Source organism: Vigna radiata, unplaced genomic scaffold, assembly GCF_000741045.1.
Source record: "Vigna radiata var. radiata cultivar VC1973A unplaced genomic scaffold, Vradiata_ver6 scaffold_7, whole genome shotgun sequence".
NCBI classification, from domain to species: Eukaryota; Viridiplantae; Streptophyta; class Magnoliopsida; order Fabales; family Fabaceae; genus Vigna; species Vigna radiata.
Genome location: NW_014543262.1, coordinates 380,898 through 387,040, shown reverse-complemented (window position 1 = coordinate 387,040; position 6,143 = coordinate 380,898). Strand labels below are relative to the sequence as shown.

The following is a 6,143-nucleotide window of genomic DNA, read 5'->3' as shown; positions in this document are numbered from 1 at the left end:
TACAATAAGTTTTACCAATCCCAATCTTTAATTCGAACAATTCAAATCCCTAATTATTTACCCCAATTTCATTTTCTTTAATTTAACCCTAACTATTTTAATTTACATGTCACAATTTTTTATTTTTTTAAACACATAACAATTCCAATCATCATATATTAGCCACCTGGCAGCTCTGCTGTTAACAAAGTTAACGTCGTTACCAAAAAGGACCTATTTGCTTAGTTTTTACAAAAACTGAAACTTAAGTGAACTTTTTAAAAAAGGGAGGACCACTTTCAACAAACCCTCCAAAAAGAAGGACCAAAATAGATATTAAACCAATAAATAAATAAATAAAACACTTAATTTTTTTCTTTATATAATTTTAAATAAAAATTCAAGATTTTAGATTTTTTATTGATTGATAAATTTTATTGTATTTGATTTATTTTTTTAGTAAAGGAAACAAGTTAATGAATTTCTACCAAAAAAATTAATTTAAAAAGCCATGATACGTTTCCTTTGATAATGTAGGATATATATATATATATATATATCTAAAATCCTAATAATACTAAAAATAATGTGAAAATTGAGATTAAAATGTTTTAAAATAAAAATGAAAATATAATGATGATATATTTGGATTAATTACAATCATTTAATTGAATTTAAAAATAAAATTAAAAAGATAGAAAAATAATTACAAATGAATTAGTTTCAACCTTTTATTAAAATATAAACACAAGTTATATGCAGAATCAAAACAGATGAAAAGAAATCTGAAAATTCAACGTTAACACAGGATTTAATAGACAGCAAAAGCAACATGCAAGACTTGACAAACCAGATTTTGGTTTCCAAAGTAAAAGACTCTAACAAATTGATTTTACCGAATAAAATGTTAATCAGTACTGACTCAATCACATATCAAAATCACAGCATAAACAGAAGAAGGTACAATAACCAACATTTTGCAATTTTTTGCCTGTAATAATAATTTCAGTACATGGAATTGACTGCAAAACTAGACTAAACATGTCATAACAAAACATTAAACTACGAAAAATTATTAGTCTTCATAGTACCAATAAATTGATTGTTTCCTGTTTCATTTTGTGAGACCAGATACTTTAAATTTAGAGAAAGCATGACATTAAATGAGTGGAAAAGCCAATCTAGCAATCTCTACAAATTCGTAGAGAATTTTCATTAAACAATGGTTTCGTTTAGTTAATACATACATAATCTTTTTGAGATAGCATTTGTTGAATAAGATGTGTCTAAGAGGATGATGTTGTCTGCAATCAAATCCTCTGTCAAAACAGAATCTGAGTTCATAACCCGCTGCAGCGGTAACAAAAACACAGATCAATAGATGTTGAACTTGAGAAAGTATTCCATTATAAACAAAATTACATAAAAAGAAATTGAGAAGGCAACAAAACAATTAAACAAAAGAACAATTGCATAGAAAAAAGTAGAAAAGGTAAATGCACTTAAAATCAGGCCTGTACATAAATATATGCCAAACTATGATATTAATCAAGTGAACCAAACATTTGTTAGACTTAGAAAACATTTTTGTTTGACTTGGAAAACCATTTTGTTAAAATATTAATTTAAGCAAAGTGCATACCAAAATTAAACCAAGCCCTGCCAAAAAGAGACTGCAGCTCTACCTTTGCTTCATTGGCTGTCTTGCATTATAGACTGAAATCCATTGTGTAGCAGGAACCCCAAACGACCTTCTTTTTGGGCTGTGAATCATCTTCTTCAATATTCAATCTACCCCTCTTCTACCCTTATATAACTTTTCCTCCCGACCCCTATCCTAGCAGAACTCACTCTACCCTTATATAACTTTTCCTCCCGACCCCTATTCAAGATAATGCAAGATTGTTATTATCTTGAATGCCTAATACTGTTAAGTATAATTAAAATATAATTAAATTAAATATAATAACTGATGGAAGCTAGCCAAGGTCTGGAATAAATGTGTAGCAATCCCAAACAGCAAGCAAACTTCGAACAGAGTGATGCAGCGGATAATGTTGTTGATGCAGTGTATATGGATGAGTGCAATGGTGTTTCTGTTTTGGAAAATGGTAGGAGTGTGTGGGTTATCTCCTCAGCTCAGAAGGCCTTCCCACTATGGAAGGAAGCTAGAGGAAAGGGTAGAGAAAGTGAAGAGAATTAGTGACTCAAGAGCAAAGCAAGCTGGAAATTCATTTCTGCAGCATTTCACTAAGCTCAAAAGTGATTTCATATGCCAATACATCTCATATTTATAGTGGAAGACCTATACTATTAATGATGCAGATGGCAACGGTGGAGGTGCAACAAATGCTTGATGGAAGAACGATCGAACTAATTCTGGTGGAGGAGGGAATCAACTAGATCTTCTTCTCGGATTGGACAGTAGAAGAACGCAGCAATGGAAATTGTGCTTGGCAACGCAGCAGAATGAATTGAAGAATGATGATGATGACTGGAGGGCGCAGTGGAACGAATATTGGTTCGGTGATGAGAATTGATGAACCGGTGATGGAGAAAAGTGTAATGAAGGTAGAGTTTGGATGCTGAAATGTGATGCATATGGATAGAGATATGCTAGGAATGGAAGCCTAGCTAGGGAGAGAGGCTAGAGGAAACTCTCAAGCTCTCTCTCGGTGACCTTCAACAAAAAGAAATTTCTGGACAGAGATCAACAGAATAATTCTTCATTCAAATCAAAGGTGATGGCCTATGCTGATACAAGCAACTTTATAAGCAAATGTCTAGCCTATGGACGATGCTTGATTGAAAATGAACAATGCAGATTTCCAACACTTGTCAACGGTGTGGAAGGTGTGCACCTCTTCTAGAATCAGCAATGCCATGGTGTNGGACATGTGCANTCCAAGTATTTCAGCCGAGGCACTCCATGATGTGTAAATGTGATGGTATGAAACATGTGCCTTCATGATGTAGCCCCATCCTTGCTAAGCTCACCCCCTTTTTGTGTAAAATGACTTCTTTGTCCTTCTTCTTGGGTTGGTTTGGTCCATGCTAAATCATCTACTTGATCCATGATCTCCTAGCTTTATTAGACCTACAAAACACATATAAACATATTAAAGAGAAGCCTTCTAAGACTTAGAGAAAGAAAATTAAGAAAAAGTTTTTCTTTACTTCCCTTTCTTAGCCTTAACTTTAGTTAGTACTCCTTTGAATGGAATGTCCTAAATGGGTTTCCATCATACCCTCCCTCTTGAAAAACGATTTGTCCTCAAATTGGTAAGATATAAAGAAGTACAACTTTGGTTTGTCACTTTCCTCCTGGATCATTAACATATCTACAATAAGCATCAAATATATCTCCAATTATTATCAATCCAAGAAAGAACTTTTTTGTGGAAGTAACTTTAGAATAAGGACTTTGTTTTATGGTTTTAAAGAAATTTGAAAGTCCTAATTCACAAGTCACTTTTCTTTTATCTTGAGTATCTTGTATCCTTAAGGGTAGCAATAACTCAAGATTTAAATTGCCATATTTTGAAGAAGTTTTCATTGAATATGGAATGATAATTGATTTGAAAGAGAAATATAAAATGAATGGAAAAGAAGTAAAGAATTGGAAACCTTCCCTTTTTGGTTCCCTTGTAATTGTAGGAGTAGAATTTGTCATCAGTAGCAATTGCTCCTTTTCTATCTTTTCTATTTCTCTTCTCTCTTCTTCTTTTTCTTCTTCTCTTCTCTCTCTTTCTTTTCTCTCTTCTTTTCTTTGCTCTTCTTCTCTTTCTTTCTTTTCTTCTCTCTGTCTCTTCTCTTCCTCTTCTTTTCAGCACTTGCAATTTATGGATCGGTGCTTTCACTTTCCAGCTCAAAGAAACCTGCACTGTTATATTTCTGCAAGAAAAACCAATGCTCCAAACTAAGCAAATCAATGAACTGCAAAACTTTTATCTGATTAGATTTTAGAGACCAAACTGGTTAAAACATGTATTGGCACCATAAATCCAAAAAATTGAATTGGTTTAAACAAGGAGTGAAGAAAAACTGTTTTAAATAAGCTTTGATAATTTGAATTCTGCACTTCTGGTTGTAAAACCAATTCAATCAAGTGTTTTAAAAAATCCTTTTGATCATTTAGAATGCCTCTCAAATCAGAATTGTATAAGCCAATTGCATGACACGAATCAAATTTAAAAACTGGATTGTTTCAGCATTGGAAAATAGTGCAGTATTCCTCTCGGCCAAGGCTATTTGGCTTCATGTGCATTCACTCAAATCTCACTTTCTTTACTGTTTCAGGGTGCTCTAGCAAGTTTCTTTTAGGTTCAAAACACTCAATCTTACAATCCCTCAGCTATTTGGTTTGTGTCTCAAAAATTGGGTAGTGGAGTTCCCAAAATTTCATTCTTTTTCTCTGCAGAATGGTGTTTTTATAAGGCTGTTTTTCCTTGCTATGGAGGCACTTGGATCAAGAGCTATATGAGTTTCCACCCCTCAAGATGCTACCACTAGCATGAGCAATCACCCTAGCACAAAATCTGCACCAATAAGCATCTAAACAGCACCAAACAGAATTAACAAACTGCACCAGAATTTCAAACCAGATTTTTGAATGTTTGACAATTTAGAGGCCAAAAAATAAGGAACTCAAAGGAAAACAGGGATGGAATAACAGCAAGCACTCAAAAGGAACCTATCAAAGGCACTAGAACAGATTAAGAAAGCAATAAAACGAAAATGGCAGATCACAAACTCATCCAGACCAAGCTGTTTGATATTTTGCAAAAGTGTTTGTTAAAATGCCCCAATGAAATTCAGATTTTGTGTTTTGGGGTTTTAACTGTTTAAATCTGGATTGCACGGTTCTACAAGCCTTTTAACACTTGTTTTTACTTTTTTGATCATTTATTTTCATTTTATAACAATGAACCAGCTCTTGCTGCAATCCACAAACAATTCTGCACAATAGGATCAAAAACAGTGGCTTAAAATAGTGTTCTGCACTAGAAAAACAAGCTGATTTTGGTGGTTTGACATCCAATTTCGAATGGAACTATTTTAAACTGTCAATTAACAATTCAAGCAACTTTAAATGATGATTTTAAGTGTGTTCAAACTTTAAAATAAAGTCTAATCTGCTGGTAACTCAAAATCATCATTCCACTTCCATTTTTAACCAAAAATTGATGGTTTCAAGTGCAAATCTGTATATAAGCCATGTTTTGACCAAATGAACAATGCTAACAACTTTAAACCATCAATTTGGACCTGCTAAAACTGTAAAACAGCCAAGAAACAGCTTGTATTACCAAGGCTAGATCAAGTCTTCCTTGCCTTATTGGTATATATACAGCTTATCCAGCACTCCAAACCCAAGAAAACCGAAATAAACCAGCAGAAAATAATACCAAAGTGACAGAAATTAAAACTGCAATATTCACTTGCACATGACCAAGACAACACGGAAATGAAAAATTGAAGCTGGAAATGACTCAAGCAAAGGTAATTCACCGTTTAAAATGAAAGAAGAACATAAAAAACACAGTGGAAACAAGAAATAGATGACTGGAATAGCAACATAGAGATGGAAATAAAAAATACACAACAGAAACAGCAATAAAACAGAGACAGAAACAGAATTCAGTAACAGCACAAACAGAGCACGACAACAGCAGAAATGGAATGAAAATATGGAAGAATTGCTTAGCTCTTGATGCGTGGACGACCTAAGCTCTGATACCACTTGATGGAAGAACGATCCAGCTAATTCTGGTGGAGGAGGGAATCAACTAGATCTTCTTCTCGGATTGGACAGTAGAAGCACGCAGCAATGGAAATTGTGCTTGGCAACGCAGCAGAATGAATTGAAGAATGATGATGATGACTGGAGGACGCAGCGGAACGAATATTGGTTCGGTGATGAGAATTGATGAACCGGTGATGATACAAGCAACTTTATAAGCAAATGTCTAGCCTATGGACGGTGCTTGATTGAAAATGAACAACGCAGATTTCCAACACGTGTCAACAAGTGTGGAAGGTGTGCACCTCTTCTAGAATCAGCAATGCCATGGTGTGGGACATGTTGTTAGAAGTGGGTTTGGAGCCTAACTCAACCTCACAAAACCGGCTTGTAGGGTGAGGTTTGCACCCACTTATATATA

The 6,143-nt window shown here is 34.2% G+C and overlaps 1 protein-coding gene across 10 annotated transcripts in view; it reads right to left on the bottom strand.

Annotated features, from left to right (window-relative positions):
* Window positions 1-743: 743 nt before the first annotated feature.
* Window positions 744-6,143, bottom strand: part of LOC106753884 — a 25,324-nt gene continuing 19,924 nt past the window's right edge. For 2 of the 10 annotated variants that reach the window (XR_002666837.1, XR_002666841.1), the window contains 2 exons: window positions 1,665-3,873; window positions 744-1,329 (listed from right to left, as the gene is read on the bottom strand). The gene's annotated coding sequence lies outside the window, so the exon portion shown is untranslated. Of the gene's footprint in view, window positions 1,330-1,621; window positions 3,874-6,027; window positions 6,067-6,143 lie in introns of those variants that run through there. The other 8 variants (XR_002666842.1, XR_002666839.1, XR_001375254.2 and 5 more) reach the window with 8 other exon arrangements.